Raw genomic sequence first — 21,646 nt, 5'->3', positions numbered from 1 at the left:
CAAAGGCCGATCCATTTCTGGACTCGACGACATCAATTGGTAAATATAACACAACGAGTGCCCGACTCCAAACATGGTCAGGCTATACTTCATAACCCTGCGTCCGGCGGGACTGGAATGAAACATGGGTGCGGCAGAATTGGAGCCCGCAGGCTGAAGCTGCGAGTAGGCCCCTCCGTGACATGAAGAAAATAAGAAAGAAGCTAAATTTTTTTAAAAAATGAAACGCGAAAATAAACAGAGCGACCCTGTAAAGAAAATACACGAGCCGTGGTGGGAGAAGGCACGAGTAGAACTAAGTCTAACACAGAACGTTGAAACGAGTGGTTTGTCAGCTCCGCAGAAAACTGAGAACTGAGGAGACGCTGAGAAGACGTGAACCCTATGTCGGGCAGGAAGGCACTCGTGCATGTGCGGTGAGGCAGTAGTGAACTTTCTTAAAATTTTATAAGCAAGTCTGCTTTGCGAGGCTGTCCGCATCCGGGCTCCGTGGATGACGTCACCCAAATGTGAGACTATACTGCCTGCTGGTCCTGGGATAAGAAGGCAATCCATTCAGTTTCTTGGTTCAGTGCCATAAGGGTAGTGGTCTGCTAGTTTAAAAAAATCCAATATCGTTCTCGGGCAAGTAATTTGTGGGAAATATCCCTTTGGCAATGAAGTAGTTTCCAAAATACTACAAACAGTATTTTAACACAGTTAATTGGTGGTGGGCAATCAACCAATGTTCCATTAACGGAGTTCCTTTTTTATTGATTCTCAAATTGCTTAAATATTCTTGTCTCTCGAAGCCAGCACCCACTAAGAGGCCCTTTTACTAATTAGTTTGTACTAAATGCTAAGAAGCCCTTAGGTATAAAATCTTTTAGGGCATGTTAAGCTTTAGTAAAAGGGCCCCTCAGTTTGTCAATGCTCTCTCTCCTTCTACAGTCTTGCTGATGATGTTACTTCTATTTTCTTTCAGCATCATGCGGTTCTAGATGAATTTGAACTATACAGTATCCAAATTTCTTCACAGTTCACATAAGGCTCCTTTTACTAAGCTATGCTTGCGGTTTTAGTGCGCGCATAGCACGTGCTGCATTGCCCCGTGCGCTAGACCAGTGTTTTCAACCTTTTTACACCCATGGACCGGCAGAAATAAAAGAATTATTTTGTGGACCGGCAAACTAGGACTAAAATTTGAAAAAACAATTTCCGCCCCCATTTCCGCGAGCTCAGTCCCCGCAAATCATCTGATACCATCCACATAAGCCTCAGCTATGATTTTATATTGAATGTATTTTATTAAAGTATAAAAAGAAACAATATTCTGTACAGTTGTCATTTTATAAATACAAATAATTCAGAGCAGGATCAACAAAACCCCTGTCTCCCCTCCTCTTCACATATATCCCCTCTACTATCAAGAAAACTGAACAAGCCAAATTATTACAAAATGCTACACAGAAATATCATGCTAACAGAATACTGCAGTCCCACATGACAGGAATAGTTTTAGGGGAGTGCAACTAGGGCAACTGCCCCCTGGTCAGAGAGTGCCCTAAGCCAGCTGGAAGCTAAAGAAGCCCTGCCTGGGCTTTGCAGTCCCCAGTTATGTCTAACACCAGCTCTAGCAGGATATATATTTCAAATATGATATATTCTAATCACAAAATAGAAATAAAATTATTTTTTTTTCTACCTTTTGTCGTCTCTGGTTTCTGCTTTCATCTTCTTTTCACTCTCTTCCTTCCAGCGTTTGCCTTCTCTGCCTCTTCAGTCCAGCATCTTCCCCTTCCATCCACTGTCTGTCCTCTCCCCCTTCCATATGGTATCTGTCTTCTTCCTATGCCCCTCTCCCCTTTCCATCCAGCCTGCACCCCGTCTCTCCTTTTTTACATGATTCATTCCAGCTTCACTGCTCTCTTCATTTTTATCTCTCCTATACCAAATCTACCATCGTTGTCCCTCTCTGCTTATTTTTCTGCTGACCCTTTCCCATCATCAATCTCTCTACTTTCTCATGCCTGTCTCTCCTCTTCCCCTCCTTTAATTTCCCTGTTAGCTGTTTCCTTCCTTTTTTCCTTCTCCCTTCCCTCCTCCTCCTGTCCAGCAGTAACTCTCTCGGACACAGACTAGCCCGCCTACTTCGAAGGGCTTTAAACTAGGTAAGTCGGGGGTGGGTACCCAATTTTACACCAGAGCAGTAAGTAGCATTCCTGATGTAGCGAACCAACATTACATTTCTAGGTCTGAGGTAAGTACCCATACTGCAAACGAATCGCTAGGAGACAATTTGACTCAAATGGGTGGCTCACAACAGGAGCTTAGCAAACAGAAAGAGTGGAGAGCTATGTATGTTAACGCACACAGCCTAGGGAATAAATTTCTAGAACTAGAAACAGAAATAGTTAATGCAGACATAGACATAGTAGCAATATCCGAAACATGGTTCACAGACTCTCATGGGTGGGATATAACCATACCAGGATACAACCTGATTAGACAAGATAGAGAGGGTAAGTTAGGTGGTGGGGTAGCACTTTACATCAAAGAGAACATTAAGACAACCAGGATCACAGATGTCAAGTATACTGGGGAATCCATCTGGGTAAACTTGGCCAGAGGTGGAGAAAAATGCCTGTACCTTGGTGTGGTATACAGACCTCCGAGACAATCGGAGGAAAAGGACGCAGAATTAATTGAAGACATTGAGAATATCACCTTACGGGGGGAGGCTGTTCTATTAGGAGACTTCAACATGCCTGATGTGGACTGGAACACACTATCAGTGACAATTTGTGATAGCAGGAGGATATTAACGTCCATGAAGGGAGTAAGGCTCAAACAAATGGTACTAGAGCCCACTAGGGCCCAGGCCATCCTGGACCTGGTACTTACGAATGGGGAAAGCGTCTCGGACGTCTCGGTGGGAGAGACGCTAGCCACCAGTGACCATAACATGGTATGGTTTAACCTTAAGAAAGGCTTCCCTAGATCACAAACAAAAACAAGGGTACTCAATTTCAGGGGCACTGACTTTGCACGCATGGGAGATTTCGTCTACCAGAGGCTGCAGGTTCAAGAAGTAACTGATAATGTGGAAGCTATGTGGACAACCTTGAAATCGATCCTTCGTGAGGCAACTATCCGCTACATAAAATCGGTAACCAAACAACAAAGAAAAAGGAAACCCCAATGGTTCACAGATGAGGTATCATACCTCGTCAAGGAGAAGAAAAAAGCATTTCTATCATACAAACGCATGGGGGAAAAAGAAGCAAACGTTGAATACAGGCCAAAGTGTGCAGCGGTCAAAACAGCAGTCAGGGAGGCCAAACTTCGTATGGAAGAAACTCTAGCGAAGAACATCAAGAAAGGGGACAAATCCTTCTTCAGATACATTAGCGACAGGAAAAAGAACACAAACGAGATAGTACGCCTTAGAACGCCAGATGGGAATTATGTGGAAACTGACTCCGATAAAGCCAAACTACTGAATGATTATTTCTGTTCAGTCTTTACCTGCGAGGCACCAGGGCACGGGCCTCGGCTGGATGCAAAGCAATGCATGGATGACCCATTTCAGAAGTTTGAGTTCACACCAGCTGATGTTTACAAAGAACTGTCAAGACTCAAGGTGAACAAAGCCATGGGACCGGACAATCTGCACCCAAGAGTGCTCAGAGAGCTATGCGATGTTTTGGCGGAACCGTTAGCCATGCTCTTCAATCTCTCCCTAAGTACGGGGAGAGTCCACCCGGACTGGAAAACTGCCAATGTTGTTCCTCTGCACAAAAAGGGTTGCAGAGCGGAGGCTGCAAATTACAAACCAGTAAGTCTCACATCAATAGTGTGTAAACTCATGGAAACTCTACTTAAAGGGAAATTAGACACGATATTGGATGAGGGGAATCTGAGGGATCCCTGTCAACATGGATTCACTAGGGGCAGGTCATGCCAATCCAATTTTATCAGCTTCTTTGACTGGGTGACAGGAAAGCTAGACTCGGGAGAGTCTCTGGACATAGTGTACTTGGATTTCAGTAAAGCGTTTGACAGTGTCCCACACCGTAGACTATTAAACAAGATGAAATTGATGGGGTTAGGTGAGAAACTAACGGCATGGGTCAATGATTGGCTGAGTGGAAGACTTCAGAGGGTAGTGGTCAATGGCACCCTCTCTAAGACATCGGAGGTGACTAGCGGAGTGCCGCAGGGCTCAGTCCTGGGACCATCCCTTTTTAACATATTCATAAGGGACTTGACCCGAGGGCTTCAGGGAAAAGTAGCGCTGTTTGCCGACGACGCCAAACTGTGCAATATAGTAGGTGAAAGCGATTTCACGGATGATATGGCGCAGGATCTGATCAAGTTGGAAAACGTCCTCGACATGGCAGCTGGGCTTCAACGCAAAGAAGTGTAAGGTGATGCATCTCGGCAGCAGAAATCCATGCAGAACATACACCTTGAATGGAGAAACACTAGCTACGACCTCAGAAGAACGGGACTTGGGAGTAATCATCAGTGCAGACATGAAGGCTGCCAAACAAGTAGAGAAGGCCTCATCCAAGGCAAGGTGGATGATGAGATGTATCAATAGAAGCTTCGTCAGCCGTAAACCTGAAGTCATAATGCCACTGTACAGAACCATGGTGAGACCTCATCTGGAGTACTGTGTGCAATTCTGGAGGCCACATTACCGTAAAGATGTACTTCGAGCTGAGTCGGTCCAGCGAATGGCCACTAGGATGGTCTCCGGACTCAAGGGTCTCTCATACGAGGAAAGACTGGGCAAGTTGCAGCTCTACTCTCTAGAGGAGTGCAGGGAGAGGGGTGACATGATTGAGACATTTAAGTACGTCACAGGTCGTGTCGAGGTGGAAAACGACATATTCTTTCCTAAGGGACCTTCAGTCACAAAGGGGCACCCGCTCAAACTCAGAGGAGGGAGATTTGGTGGTGACACTAGGAAGTATTTCTTTACAGAAAGGGTGGTGGATCACTGGAACAAACTACCGGTGCAGGTGATCAAGGCCACTAGCGTGCTCGACTTTAAGACTAAATGGGACATCCAGTGGGATCTCTACGTGGGTCGAGCAGCACTCTGACTTAATGGGGTGGGACAGTGGAGTGGGCAGACTTGATGGGCTATAGCCCTTTTCTGCCGTCATCTTTCTATGTTTCTATGTTTCCCTTCCTCCCCTCCCAGCAGTATCTCTCCTTCTCCTTCCCTCCAGGTCCAGTAGCAGCTGTCCCTTTTTTTCCCTTGTCCAGCAGCTTCCCAGATTCCTTTCCCTCCTCCCCTCCCAGCAGCATCTCTCCTTCTCCTTCCCTCCAGGTCCAGTAACAGCTGTCCCTTTTTTCCCTTGCCCAGCAGCTTCCCAGATTCCTTTCCCTCCTCCCCTCCCAGCAGCATCTCTCCTTCTCCATCCCTCCAGGTCCAGTAGCAGCTGTCCCTTTTTCCCCTTGTCCAGCAGCTTCCCAGACTCCAATAGTGGCTTTTTTCCTCCCATTAGCTCTCCTTACTTCCCAGCGCAGCGATTCAGGAAGTCAGCCTCGAGTCCTTTGTTGGGTCGTGCCACCTCTGAAAAAAAAGGAAGTTGCATCATCAGAGGCAGCCGCGACTCAGCAAAAGCCCCAAGGCTGCCTTCATGAATCGCTGCACTGGTAAGTAAAAGAGAGCTGCAAAGAGGGGAGAAAGTCACTGTCGGAGGATCCCCATGATCTCTCCGCGGACCAGCTGAAAATACCTCATCAATCTTGCCGGCCCTGCGCGGACCAGCAGGAAATTGAAGTTAGTCAATCTCGCCAGCCCTGTGCGGACCGGCAGAAATTTCCTGCGGACCGGAGGTTGAAGAACAGTGCACTAGACGCTAACGCCACCATTGAGCTGGCATTAGTTTTTACGCGTAGCGCGGGGGGCAGTGCACACTAATCTGCAGCGCACACTAAAAACACTAGTGCACCTTAGTAAAAGAAGCCCATAGTTCATAAGAACAACATGAACATCTGAACACTGTGTGGCTCAGATTCATCAAGAGTTACACGGTTCCAAAGCAAAACAGAATGGTAGTTCTGGAAGCAGTGCTAGTAGAAAGCTCCGAAAAAAGGATGTGAGAAGAGTGTATATATAGAGAGAGAGTCAGAGAGCTACACCTAGGTTCAATGGGGCCTTCACTGGTCTGGACCTTGCAATGAAAAATATTGTCCTTAATGGATACATTTATCCGGATAGAGACTGAATATCATCTCTATACAGATAAATCTCCCCATGGAAAATTTTTTTTTAAACTTTATTTATTTATTTTGGCTGTTCATTGATTTGTTTATCCAAAACCTATTTATTAGCTAACATTGAAAGCGCTTATGCAGTTAGCATCGGGTACTGACCTCATATACTCTTGTTAATATTGACCTGATTGATTCCACCATCTGTACTATGTTGGATTGGAGACCTTAGCTTATCTGCTTCTTGGGTCTTTAAGTGGTAGAGTGTTTTAAGGAGTTGTGCTTGCCCTGAGATATCACTGGAATATTGTTTTCTGTTAAGGAATTTTGAAACTAAGAATCAATGAAGTAACTTCCTACCTTTTTTTTCTCTCTTCCCCCCCCCCCCATTCCCCAGCATTCCCCAGCATCCCCCATTCCCCAGCATTCCCCATTCTCTCTCCATCCAGGAATATTGTTTTCTGTTAGGAAATTTTTTAAATAAGAACCAGTAAAATAATTTGCATATATACAAAATTAAACTACCATGTTCCAACTTTTTTATTTGCTGATTTTTTAAATCTATCTCTAGGCATGTCTTTCTTCATAATCTACTAAATCTCTGTCTCATCATTTCTTCTTATGTCTTTGAATTTTCTCTTCCTCTATCATCTTCTATTTTTTTTGCTCCGGTTTATCCAGTTTATCTTTCTCTGTCATTGCCCTCTGTCAACACTGCTTTCAGCAACCGCTCTTTGCTTCTTCCTAAAGCAGACTGTATTCTTCCCTCTTCCCCAGTTCAGCCTGCCCTCTCTGAATGACTTCTCCTGCCACTGTCCTTCTCTAACCTCAAAACCAGTTTATTATTTTTCTTTTCTGCATCTGTGGTAAAGCTGTCAGCTTTTTGAAAGAGGAAAACCTGTCTCTGACTAGGGTTACCAGACGTCCGGGAAAACCCGGTCATGTCCTCTTTTTAGAGGACTGTCTGGGTTCCCGGATGGACTTTCCAAAACTCGGCCTCTGTCCGGGTTTTGGGAAGCCCCTACAAGCTCTGCCACATCTGGAGGGCCTCTGAGTATGCGCAGATGACGTCACACGCATCCGCACATGCTCCAGGCCCTCCAGATACAACTGGAGCTCGTCACAAAGAAAGGAGGCTTTCTGGGGGCAGGGCTAGAAGTTGAACAGGGCAGGACTGGAGACAGAACTGGGTGAGACTGGGGCAGAACAGAGTGGGGTCATGTGTCTGGGGTTTTCTTTTTTAAAATATAGTAACCCTACCTTTGATCCCTTTCCCTTGTACTACCTGTTTAGTAGGCAGGTGAATAAACTGCATTGTAGAAGGGCAGGGGTGTCAAATGTCGATCCTTGAGGGCCACAATCCAGTCGGGTTTTCAGGATTTCCCCAATGAATATGCATGAGATCTATTAGCATACAATGAAAGCAGTGCATGCAGATAGAACTCACGCATATTCATTGGAGAAATCCTGAAAACCCAACTGGATTGCGGCCCTCGAGGACCGACATTTGATACCCCTGATCTAGAGACAGGGTGTAAATGACATGTGTAAGTAGCAGCCCTGCCTACGCCCTTCCCATTCTCCAACTATGTGAGTGCCCCTTGCATTCATGTGCTATGCCATGTGTTCACCCTTAGGGCCAAATTCTACATATGGTGGCAAAAATATCTGCGCTGACTAAAACGGCTCTTAGCATGATTCTATAAAAGTAATGTGCTTAGCTGCCAAATGTTTCACTAACATTTTGGTGCACACATTTAGGCCAAGAAAAAACAGACCTAAATTCCTATGCTTGAGTTGTGTGTGGATTTGATGTATTCTATACTAGTGTGCTTAACTTTTAGGAATGCCCTAAATCCAACTGTGATCCTCCCCTAGCCATGCCCTCCCCCCCCTTTTTGAGATTTGCACACTGGAACTAAGGCACACCACTTTATAGAATGTGCCTACCAAGTTGTGTACACAACTTCTAATTAGTGACAATGATGACAATTTTCAGCGTCGATTGGTCTTATTAAACAAGCTGTGCGTGCAAATTGGCTGTGTGCGCCGATTTGCGTGTAAAACATATTGTGGTATATACAGAATTTGTGGGTTGGAGAATGGAGCTTAGTCACTTTGCTGTCATGTGCGTAAGTGTACATTTACTGTAAAAGTGCTGGTGTTCTATACATTTATACTTATAGGAATCGTATAAGTGTGGATGTCTAGTTACAGAATTGCCCTTTTTATGTTTCCATAATAAAAATGGCAAAAGGAAGAAGGAACAGAGTCCCCACAGGAATAGCCAAGCGAAAAACAAAAATTGGAGTCCCAAAAGTGCTTTAACTGGAGAAATGAAGAGAACTGGAGATTGTCAATAACTTGAACTAAGTTTAATTGGTGTTAAACAAACAACCAGTCTTGGTACAATCTATAATAAAAATGACATAGTTCACAATACTGTAACCATTAACCTACAGAATATTTCAGCTAACAAGCCCACACACCTTAACACAATTTAACACATCACTCAGAGCTCCCAGCACCAACGACTCATTGCCTAGCTCCCATCCATACATCTGAGTCCCCAAGCCTGGTGTCTGCAACCCTTCAAAATAGATGTGCCATATTACTTTTTAAATATTGTGCAAAATAATTCCACAGTCAACAGTCCTGTTATATAAATGCTTCCTCTTTCGCCTTCACCTCCAACAGTCAGTTTCCTTTTTCCTCCATCCCCAGCAGTTTTTTTTTGCCACTGATGGAACTGAACTGGAAACCTCAAGGAGCCAGACCCTGCATGCAATGCAATACTCCTGAAACAGAAGTGCATTTCCTATTGCACTATACATAATTCAAAGCCATCCAGAAATTCACATTTTGTGAAACATCAGGTGTAACAGAAATATTTGTTGTATTCTGCCACCAGGTAAAAATATAACCTGACCTGACTGGGAACAGAACTTGGGAATGTTCTTGTTATTGACCTTTATATGGTTTATTTAACTTGATATACTGCACTTCATGGCAAGCATAGCAGAGGCAGTGTACATAAATAAAAAGAATGCTATCATAAATATAGGACCAGTAGAAAAAGAAATAAAGGAGCAGGAAGTGAGCACAGGTACTGCTTAGTGCTTAGTCCCTCATCCTGTCAGCCATCCAAACCTCCATACGTTTTTTTCAAAAAGATATGTTTACAGGCCAGAGTGGAAATTGAAAAATGATTGCTGTTTTCTTCATAAGTCCAAAGGAAGTGAATTCCAAAAGGAGCGCTCCATGATGGGTTGACTCCAAATGGGCTTGGAAAGGGGAGGAGGAAGCATGTTAAGTCGACCATTTTGTAGGGAACATAGAGCTCTGTATGGTGTGTGTACTTACATAAGGGATACAAGATAGGGAGGTTATTCAGTATATAGTTCTTTGTGGATCAGAGTTAGAATGCTACACATATTGGATTTGTGATTGAATAGTGAGCCAGCAATTTTGTTTGAATAGGGGAATAATAGAATCTTATCGCTTAGCATGACAGATAATTCTTGTAAATTATCTTCTATCTTTTTATGGATCAGTGTAAGGGGTGGACTCTGTTGTATGCCGAGATATTTCAGAGCCCCTAAATAAACAGTATTCATTGATTGGGACCAGGGCTGGGACAATAATCACCTTGAGGCCATCAGCAGCTTTCCACATACACTCTCTACCAGTGTATCGTAAACTGTATGCCATGGCACACTAATGTGCCGCCCAAGATTCCAGGTATGCTGTGAGATGCAGGGAAGGAGGAGAGGCGCCGGCACAGGATGACTGCCTACAGGACGTGCCTTTCGTGGCAAGATGCACCTGGCACCAGCACCCACAGGGTAATTAAATTTGGCCTGCGATCTGGCCCGCTGTTCCTTCCTTCCCTCCATCCCAGCTTCCCAGTCTCATCTTCTAAGCAGCCTGCCGAAGATTGCTGGTCGGCTGTAGTGATACTAGCAGGCTGCTGTAGCCTAAGCAGTGATTTTGAAGAAAAGAGATTTCCCTAATTTTCCAGCGTAGATAAAGCCTTTTAATGAGGGAAAAGATAGTTTAAGTTTTTGGATGGATCTGGTAGTATCAGGTTTCGCAGAATTCCAAGATAGTGGAATTAGAGGAGGAAGAGTGCCATGCAAGATCTTGAATTAAGGAACTCCACAGTGCTTTTTTGGTTTCTTCAGTTAGATCTTGAATGTTAGGTAGGCACATTTGAAGTGAACCCTAGAAAATACCGTCTGTCTGTCATGTGTTAGGCAGAATCCTCGTATGTTCATTAATTCTGATCCTCAAATGTCAAATAGCCTTGCCCACACACAATTTTGGACATGGACTTTCCTGCCTCAATCATCTCAAACTCATACTCACATTCTTGCAGGATAAAATATACCATACTTTGCTTTCAGGTCACGTAGCTTAGGTCTGTACGCTAAGAGTTGTTTTCTTAACTGAGCTGTGTTTTTACTCAGATCTGGGATGAAAAGAATGTTAAGCTCTTCATATTAAAGAGAAGATTTTAGTTTAGCTCTCTGCATGATCTCCGTTATCTGGTTGTAACGAAGTATAAGAACCATATTGGTCTCAGGAATCAGGAGTTGGTTAGCTTATCCTGTTTCTCCTTTGCTGTTTTGTATTTGTCTGTATTATTTAATGTGATTTTGTTTGTAATTTTTGTTCCTCGTTTAGATTTGTGGATAAGCAGGTTATAAATAATTTTAAATAAATAAATAAACCCGATGAGCTCTATCAATCTCAATATCTTTGCTAAATTTCAAGTCCAGAAATCTTAGTATGAAGGTTTCCAGAAATTTAATCATATCTGATCCCTTGTGACCTTCAGGGATGCCCAAAATTCTGAAGTTGTTGCGCTGGGATCTCATATTAGCTTCCTCAAGATCTCTCTCCAGATGAGCCACATGCTTCATCTGGCCTTGTAAGGTCTTTATATTTTCTTGAGTTGTTTGCCAGATTTCATGTGCGATTGAAATTGTGATATGTAACATAGTAACATAGTAGATGATGGCAGATAAAGACCCGAATGGTCCATCCAGTCTGCCAAACCTGATTCAATTTAAATTTTTTTATTTTATTTTATTTTTTTAAATTTTTCTTCTTAGCTATTTCTGGGCAAGAATCCAAAGCTTTACCCGGTACTGTGCTTGGGTTCCAACTGCCAAAATCTATGTTAAGACTTAATCCAGCCCATCTACACCCTCCCAGCCATTGAAGCCCTCCCCTGCCCATCCTCCACCAAACGGCCATACACAGACACAGACCGTGCAAGTCTGCTCAGTAACTGGCCTAGTTCAATATTTAATATTATTTTCTGATTCTAAATCTTCTGTGTTCATCCCACGCTTCTTTGAACTCAGTCACAGTTTTACTCTCCACCACCTCTCTCGGGAGCGCATTCCAGGCATCCACTACCCTCTCCGTAAAGTAGAATTTCCTAACATTACCCCTCAACCTCAAATTATGTCTTCTGGTTTTACCATTTTCCTTTCTCTGGAAAAGATTTTGTTCTACGTTAATACCCTTCAAGTATTTGAACGTCTGAATCATATCTCCCCTGTCTCTCCTTTCCTCTAGGGTATACATATTCAGGGCTTCCAGTCTCTCTTCATACGTCTTCTGGCGCAAGCCTCCTATCATTTTCGTCGCCCTCCTCTGGACCGCCTCAAGTCTTCTTACGTCTTTCGCCAGATACTGACCACGCCTCTCTTTATACAGCCCAGCATCCTTCTGGCAGCAGCCACTGCCTTGTCACACTGTTTTTTCGCCTTTAGATCTTCGGACACTATCACCCCAAGGTCCCTCTCCCCGTCCGTGCATATCAGCTTCTCTCCTCCCAGCATATACGGTTCCTTCTTATTATTAATCCCCAAATGCATTACTCTGCATTTCTTTGCATTGAATTTTAGTTGCCAGGCATTAGACCATTCCTCTAACTTTTGCAGATCCTTTTTCATATTTTCCACTCCCTCTTCGGTGTCTACTCTGTTATAAATCTTGGTATCATCTGCAAAAAGGCACACTTTTCCTTCTAACCCTTCAGCAATGTCACTCACATACATATTGAACAGGATTGGCCCCAGCACCGAACCCTGAGGGACTCCACTAGTCACCTTTCCTTCCTTCGAGCGACTTCCATTAACCACCACCCTCTGTCCGACAGCCAGTTTATGACCCAGTTCACCACTTTGGGTCCTAACTTCAGCCCTTCAAGTTTGTTCAAAAGCCTCCTATGAGGAACTGTATCAAAGGCTTTGCTGAAATCCAAGTAAATTACATCTAGCATATGTCCTCGATCCAGCTCTCTGGTCACCCAATCAAAAAATTCAATCAGGTTCGTTTGGCACGATTTACTTTTTGTAAAGCCATGTTGCCTCGGATCCTGTAACCCATTAGATTCAAGGAAGTACACTATCCTTTCTTTCAGCAACATTTCCATTATTTTTCCAATAACTGAAGTGAGGCTCACCGGCCTGTAGTTTCCTGCTTCATTCCTGTGACCACTTTTATGAATAGGGACCACATCCGCTCTCCTCCAATCCCCAGGAATCACTCCCGTCTCCAGAGATTTGTTGAACAAGTCTTTAATAGGACTCGCCAGAACCTTTCTGAACTCCCTTAGTATCCTGGGATGGATCCCGTCTGGTCCCATCGCTTAGTCCACCTTCAGTTTTTCAAGTTGCTCATAAACACCCTCCTCCGTGAACAGCGCAGAATCTACTCCATTTTCTCGTGTAACTTTGCCAGACAATCTTGGTCCTTCTCCAGGATTTTCTTCTGTGAACACAGAACAGAAGTATTTGTTTAGCACATTTGCTTTCTCCTCATCACTCTCCACATATTTGTTCCCAGCATCTTTTAGCCTAGCAATTCCATTTTTTATCTTCCTCCTTTCACTAATATATCTGAAAAAATTTTTATCTCCCTTTTTTACATTTTTAGCCATTTGTTCTTCCGCCTGTGCCTTCACCAAACGTATCTCTCTCTTGGCTTCTTTCAGTTTCACCCTGTAGTCCTTTCTGCTCTCCTCTTCTTGGGTTTTTTTATATTTCATGAACGCCTTCATATCTGCTAAATCAGATTTTATTTCCGATGTATCCTCTTTTGTTTCTGTGAGTAACTAATGTAGAGCTCTGCCATGATGTTCTGTTTTCCGATGTTGATTTATGAGGTGATACAGGCTCCGGTTTATAGCGTTTTCCCACTTTAGAGTTAGCCATTGCAATGCTGAGTAGTCTGCAACTTTTTCAATGCTAAGATTCCTGATATTAACGACATACTTGTACTTTAATAGATGTAGCTGGAGCTAAGCAGTAATGCTGCCATTTCCTGTACCACTTGCTAGCACCCCTTCTTAAATTCTTTTTAATGGAGATTGTTATGTAAAGTTTGTGTGGATTTATGCTCCCCATTCCCTGTTTTTCTATTATTCTTAATAATTGTCAAATTCCATAAAAACAAACAGGGAAAACTTCATCAAAAGCCTGCTGAAAAATAAATTTCTTCATTTATTAAAACGGGACCCATTCCTGGCTTTTTTTTTTCTTCACTACTTCTTCTTCTTCTTAGCCTTTTGGATAGAGGACCATGATCTTGATGGGCCCCTGGCCTGAGACCCACTGCTCTGTACTCTACATTTTCCTCTCTACTGAACTCCATCTAAGGGAGGATGACCATAAGCCCCTTCCTACACTTCTGTTTTATATTTCTCTCCAAATCTTGAGGACCTGCTGTTATTAGGCTATTGTCCTAGAACAGACCACCTCATCATTAATTTGACTAATTCAGCTCTGGAGAAGGGACCCAGAATGTTCTTTTTGTTATCAAACAGGAAGGCATATTGTAGCCTTATTAGTAACAAATTATGTTTTTTAACTTAAAGAATTATTTTTCCTAGTAAAAATTTATTTGTAGAATACCACATCCAAAACCTGAGTTGCCTTTGGGACAAGGAAACTACTAGGGTCTTGAAGTCGAGAAATCCTTCCCCAATCAAATAATCCATACCAGGTTTTCCCAAGACCCTAAAACCCAATAATTCCTCATGACTACCCAGAAGAAGGAGATAGGTATGCACAAATTACTGCCTGTTTTTGAAAAGGAAAAAAAAAAAAGATTGGTATGCCTTCTTACTACAATACAGTAAAACCTTGGATTGCAAGTAACTTGGTTGTGCAAGACAAGCAAAACATTTTATTAAATTTTAACTTGATATACAAGCAAGGTCTTGCAATACAAGTACATACAGTATACACGCGTCACATCATCACAACTGAGCCAATGGTTGTTCTCTCTCTGACGCTGCAAGAGTGTAGTGACTGTTCTAAACAAGCAAAGTCTTGCAATATGAGTACATACAGTATACATGCGTCACGTCATCACAACTGAGCCGATGGTTCTTCTCTCTCTGACGCTGCAGGAGTATAATGATTGTTCTAAATTAGCGAGGTCTTGCAATACAAGTAAGTATAGTATTTTGTATTAAAGTTTTGGGGTTGTGGAACGAATCGTCTGAATTTCCATTATTTCCTAAGGGGAAATTCACTTTGATATACGAATGCTTTGGATTACAAGCATGCTCGCAAACCAAGGTTCTACTATACTTCTATTCCTTTCAATGTACCCATTTTTCTGAATGATAGGAAACTCAATGTCTTTTATGATAGTCTCCCATAAAGACTGAATGAAGCATCTTAATCCACAGCAGTCTCTTCTTATTGGTTTCTCTCACTGAAACTGGAAAGAGTGCTTGGGTCCCTTTAAAAAATCCTGAAGGTTACTAATGTATATAGGTCATGCTGACAGCCTTAAATAAACCCTTAGTGATAAACAAATCATTTTAGGTTTTCATAACATTACCATCATTCTGCGGCTGCTCCAGCAGGGCTAAGAATGCGTGAAGGAAATGAGTGTGATAGATCATATATATCATACTGTCATACACCAGTCAGAGGACAAAAGAAACCCTCAAGAAGGTTTGCACTGTATCCATTGATAAAGCCAACTGAAAGCATGCATTGATATTAATCCTGGATATTACAATAAACTATTCACTGCCCAGATACAAAATACTACATTGAGTCAGGGAGAAAAAAAGAATTCTGGATTCAAAGGATCATCAGCAGGCAACACACTCCCTGTTCCCAGGATTTGTAAAGCAAATGCAACCGGACACTGAAGGCACTTTCAAGGTTGTACGAACATTGGGCACAATAAAATATATCAACAGGGTGGATGTGAGTTTCCTCTTTTTAATTGTAGTATTAATTAAGCAGTTATACATTAAGGTCAGTTTTATCAGATGCGATTTAACCAGTAGTTTTTAACTCTGACGGGTGAATGTCTTAAGATATTTGGGTTTTCCTGAGTAGCAACTCTTGTAAAAGGGGAGGCATTTGGGATGGTCAAAAAGTACTAGTAACAGTCTGAAAAAAAGGTATGTGGAGTTGCCACAATGAATGGTCCATAAACATGTGTTCATTTGTTTTGTAATCTTCTCCTTGAGTTCTCAGACCTAAATAAATGTGCATCTCTCCCAGGCTAGAGTATTGCCTTGGCTGTGCTGCATTCAGTATAATGCTGTTCACTATCTCTCCATTTCCAAAAACTACTCACATACATAACCTGTCTCTCTCTCTCTCTCTTTCTGTCTGCCTTTCTCACATGATCCTAAATGTGCATAGTGTCTAAATTCTGGGCAACTTTCTGCCACACTTCTGGTGTCATCTCAATCAGGTCTGAGCCGTGAACTGGACCCGGAGTGCTGCCTTCAGATCCGGCCATGAGCACTTTCTGGTTTGGCAGGCATTCTCAACTGTGCTTCTCTGCAGTGCAGTGGCCCTGGCAATCTCAAAACTGTGCTTCTCTGCAGTGCCAGCAGCTCTGTGCACATAACCAGAAGAAATAGCATAAGCCACAAAATGGGGCTCCCAGATTTCCTGCAACCTTAGACCACCAATGATTGGTTTGGGTCAAGAAAAACAAAGCGAAACAGAAGGGAAAAGGACACAACAGTATATAGCATGAAAATCAAGCAGGAGTAAGGGAAGAAAGTAGACATAGAAAGCAAACCTGGAAGAGGGGTTGCGAGAAAGACAGGTCCACCTCCTAGATTATCAAAATGGCACCAGAAGCAAATGAATCAGCATAAGTAAGCTTGATAAGAACATAAGAATTGCCATACTGGGACAGACCGAAGGTCCATCAAGCCCAGCATCCTGTTTCCAACAGTGGCCAACCCAGGTCCCAAGTACCTAGCTAGACCCCACTTAGTAAAACAGATTTTATGCTGCTTATCCTAGGAATAAGCAGTGAATTTCCCCAGACTATCTCAATAATGACTTATGGATTTCTCTTTTAGGAAATTATCCACATTCAAAATACTGAAGGGAATAGACTTAGCAGATAAAGACAGATTGTTCACCCTCTCTAAGGTAGGGAGAACGAGAGGGCACTCTAAAGTTGAAAGGGGATAGATTCCGTACAAACGTAAGGAAGTTCTTCTTCACACAAAGAGTGGTAGAAAACTGGAACGCTCATCCGGAGTATGTTATAGGGGAAAACACCCTCCAGGGATTCAAGACAAAGTTGGACAAGTTCCTGCTAAACTGGAACATATGCAGGTGAGGCTGGACTCATGTAGAGCACTGGTCTTTGACCTGGGGGCCGCCGTGTGAGCGGACTGCTGGGCACGATGGACCACTGGTCTGACCCAGCAGTGGCAATTCTTATGTTTTTATGTTCACACTTTTTAAAAACCTGCTAAGCTAACTGATTTCACCACATTCTCAGGCAATTAATTCCAGAGTTTAATTATACATTGCATGACAAAATATTTTCTTCGATCTGTTTCAAATCTACTACTTAGTAGCTTCATCGCATGCCCCCTAGTGCTAATATTTTATAGACCTCTATCATATCACCCATGAGCCATCTCTTCTCCAAGCTGAAGAGCCCTAGCCACTTAAGCCTCTCCTAATAGGGAAGTTGTCCCATCCCTTTTATCATTTTTTTCACTCTTCTCTGTACCTTTTCTAATGATGAGAGTAATGGACATAAAAGCAGTTAATACAATCCATATAAATAAATAAAATAGTAGGTTTTTAAAGCTAGTTTGAACCTTTTGTAGGAGGTTTCCAGAAGAAGATTTAGTGGGAGCTCATTCCACAGTTGTGGTACAGTCCCAGTAAAGGCAGAATGTCACGCAGCATTGAATCAAATCTCACTTTAGTGTGAGATAGGTGTACTAAGCGGTGCTGTTGAGTGGATCATAGGCAGTGGAATGGTACGCAGGAATTCTGTGCTCTAGAAGGAAATGATGGGAATCCATATAAAAGGCTCTGTAAATCAGATTATTAAATAAATTATACTTGTTTATCTCACCCTCCATTGCCTCAGATACAGACTAAGGGCAGATATACCAAGAATCATTAATGCATTAATATGGGTTTCGTGGCATTTGGGAATGAATTTAAAAAATTGCCTCCAATGCATAGGTGTCCACATAGGTGCATAAATGATCTCTTATAAAATACAGACAAGTATGTGCCATGATATGTTGGTGCATAGGGATACATATGGAGGCCACATCTGGCCAAGGAAATAAGAAGTCTTGAAGTGGTCCAGAGGAAAGCAATGAAAATGGTAGGGGGGTCTGCGCCAAAAGAAGTACGAGAAGAGACTGGAGGACCTCAACATGTATAGTCTGAAGGAGAGGAGGGACAGGGGTGATATGATATAGATGTTTAAATATCTGAAAGGTATTAATATCTTTTCCAGAGAAAGGAAATTGGTAAAACTAGAGGACATAATTTTAGGTTGAGGAGTGGTAGACTGAAGAGTAATGTTAGGAGATTGTATTTCACGGTGAGGGTGGTAGATGCCTGGAATGCCCTCCCAAGGGAAGTGGTGGAGAGGAAAACAGTGAAGGAATTCAAAAAAGCGTGAGATGAACACAAAGGATCTCTAACTAGAATATGAATGGGCCAACGTTCACAGTCTGAATCCCACAAAGAAGATGGTTTGGAGAGGATGGAGTAAGCTTCAACGGCAGCTCCAGTAGTCGGAACCTAAGGACAATACCGGGTGGACTTCTAAGGTTTGTAGCCCAGAAGTAACAAAGAAAAAAAAAAGACAAACATGAAATTGTAATGCAAGTAGTTACAGTGTAGACTGGATGGACCATTCAAGTCTTTATCTGCCGTTATTTCATTTTACTATATATGGACGGAGTTGGGTGGAACTTGGGCGGAATTAGTCTGATCACATGTAGATTATGAAATACCCTAATCTATGAATGTATGGATGGAAAGTGCATACCTTTATTGAAACTACCTTTCAAGCAGGCTTATATAATCACACCTACAATCAAAGTGCATTCTCATGCCACATACACCAGTACTTTATAAGGATAAGAAGGTACATACTTGCCTATGTAAATATTCTTTTGTTAATGTATCTTTGTAATGCCTAACAATTATACCTTTTCATAAAGTTATCCTCATTGATGACCTTCTGGAAAGCAGTGAAAACCCTCCTCTTCAACTAAAATTCCAACTGCAATCAACTCCCTTCCCTTCTGCCCTCTCTTCTCCACTTTTCTTAACTTGTACTTAAGTTGCTGTATAGTCATTGTACTGTCCAAATGTATTCCACTGTGAATGTTGGCTTGTAACCCATTCTGAGCTACTGGGAGGACGGGATAGAAATCAAATTAAATAAATAAATAAAGCATGTTAATTATAACTATCAGATGCTAAAATGTAATAACACGACTTCTTGTGTAAATCTTTTTATTTTCTTAAATTGAAAATGGTGTCCATTTGTCACAATAATAACAAAGTCAACTGTTTAACATTTTCAAATCTAATATCTTTGCCTTTTTTCACCTCCCCCCCCCCCACCTCCCTCACTAGCTACAAACTCAATGCTAAAATAACAATGATGCTAAAAAAAACACCTTTACAACAGAGGAGATAGTGGATGCTGTGGATGGGCAGACTGGATGGGCTATTTGGCCTTTATCTGCCATCAGGTTTCCATGTATACAATGCTATACAGACACTTGAGACAGTCCCTGTTTCATAGGGCTTACAGCCTGGTCAAAACAGAGAAATATGACAAATTAGAGCAGTGTATCACAAACTGTGTGCATGAGATCTCAGGTGTGTTGCGAGATGCTGGGGAGGAGGAGAGGTGCTGACTACTTACAGGACGTGCCTCTCGTGGCAAGAGGCACATCCTGTAGGCAGTCAGTCCAGCGCTTCTCCTTCTCCCCAGCTTCTCTCGTCCTCTCCGCATCACTTCTTTTACTGCACCCCCCGCTGGCATCTCAGGGACCTGTCTGGAGGGCATCCACGCATGCACGTGATGTCATCGCGTCGACATCCGCACACATCCAGGTACCCTCAAGCCGCGGCCGCCAGTTTAGAGTGCCGTGGCTCGCAAAGCTTGCAAGACACTGAACTAGAGAGTCTAATAGAATGTATTATAGTGGTCAAGATGTAAAAAGCAACCTCGGGGGAAGAGATTTTAATTTGGGTTTAAAAATGGCTAGAGAGGGAATATGATGCACAAAGCCAGGAAATCTGTTTACACATATAATTTATAAGACCACAAAGTACTAGGATAACCTGAATAGGTATACTATCATCAGATATATCTGCCCCTTATAACTGGAATGAAACAACATTTCAAGCTCTCCCAAGATCCTGAACCTTCTTTTGGCTTTATTATCGAAACAAAGGAAACAAACACCCTGATAATTCTGGCACTCCTCCATGTGAACAATCACTGTGAAGAGGACACACTATTGAAGTGGCATGGCTGCCTTGCCTTTCTCATTTAAGATGAAGCAGCCTTAATGTGGTCTCCGTGGGAAAAGCAGGAGCTCCCATTTATCTCCATGGCAGCAGGTTCATGTGCTAACATTGAGAACTGAACCTTGGGATGCCTAGCTATACCCTTCAGACAGGCTATACAATGTAGAGTTTTTTAACCCTCTTACCCCATAGTCATTTGTCAGCCTACAGTTTGTACTTCATTATAATATTCAAATCAGCAGGGAAGCAATGATGCAAAGAACTAGCTAGTAAGTCGCATAATGCATAACAGACAATTTTCATGTTCCAGTGGGACTTTCAACTTTTGGGGGGGGGGGGGAGAAAAGTGCTCATGGGTTTTGCTATCATTCATAAAGAGATAGTATGCGCGTGTATTTTTGCTCCCAAATGTGCTTCAGGTATGAAGTCAATGAAAATCTCAGCACTTGATTAACTTAAATGGAGACTATTGCATAATTCAGTCCGTTAAATGCAAGAAATTATCTTACAAATGTGCCTCACTCCATTTTAAACTCCTTTATTCACAGATTTTTATTTTTCAAAGATCCTCAGAGGGCCACCACGCACTCAAATGTATTTCATAGTGCGGGCTTTATGCACCCTTTCGTCACTGGACCTGATTTTTTAGTTAAGTGTAACATTTTAGTGTTATGACTAAAGTATAGGTATTCTAGAAGTACTTAGCTTTTAGTTGACGCTAGTCGGGAGGGTAGAAACATAAATATCCAACATGTTTCGCCCGTCTGTCTCACAGGGCTTTATCAAGGCTCCCTCTCCCGTTCAGTAACAACTTACACCAACCACTGCGTCGTTGACGAAATGACAAAATGTTACACTTAACTAAAAAATCAGGTCCAGTGACGAAAGGGTGCATAAAGCCCGCACTATGAAATACATTTGAGTGCGTGGTGGCCCTCTGAGGATCTTTGAAAAATAAAAATCTGTGAATAAAGGAGTTTAAAATGGAGTGAGGCACATTTGTAAGATAATTTCTTGCATTTAACGGACTGACTCAGGTATGAAGTCAGCACGGTCACCTGTGCTTCCTTTCTCTGGATACAGATTGTTGTGGAAAAAGTGTGTGCAAAATTTTCTAAATGTCATTTACATGCCTTCTTTAGGATCGCCCCCCTTGCAATGTGGCTAAAGGATGAATGTTATAAAACAACACGTAGACATCTTGTCACAGCGAGGGAGGACAGGTAATTCAGTAATGCAGGTAGCTTCAAGTTTATTTAGGCCCTCTTTTACAAAGGTGCGCTAAGTGTTTTAGCGTGGATTTAGCGCACGCTAAATCAACATGTGCGCTAACTGCTAACGCGTCCATAGGATAACATGCACGCGTTGGCATTTAGCGTGTGTTTAGTGTGCGCTAATATTTAGAGTGTGCTAAAAAGCATAGGGCACCTTAGTAAAAGAGGGGGTTAGTTTTTGATAAACCACCTATCTAGAAAAATCTAAGCAGTGTACAAAAAAATAAATTGTATAAAAAATGATAAATGTTAAAAATAGACATAATTACATGAAAGGTGAAACCTAATATGGGAAACATAAAGGGGATGAGGGGAGGAAATACAGGT

Source organism: Geotrypetes seraphini, chromosome 2 (assembly GCF_902459505.1).
Source record: "Geotrypetes seraphini chromosome 2, aGeoSer1.1, whole genome shotgun sequence".
Lineage (NCBI taxonomy): Eukaryota > Metazoa > Chordata > Amphibia > Gymnophiona > Dermophiidae > Geotrypetes > Geotrypetes seraphini.
Note: the sequence above shows the minus strand (reverse complement) of the source record.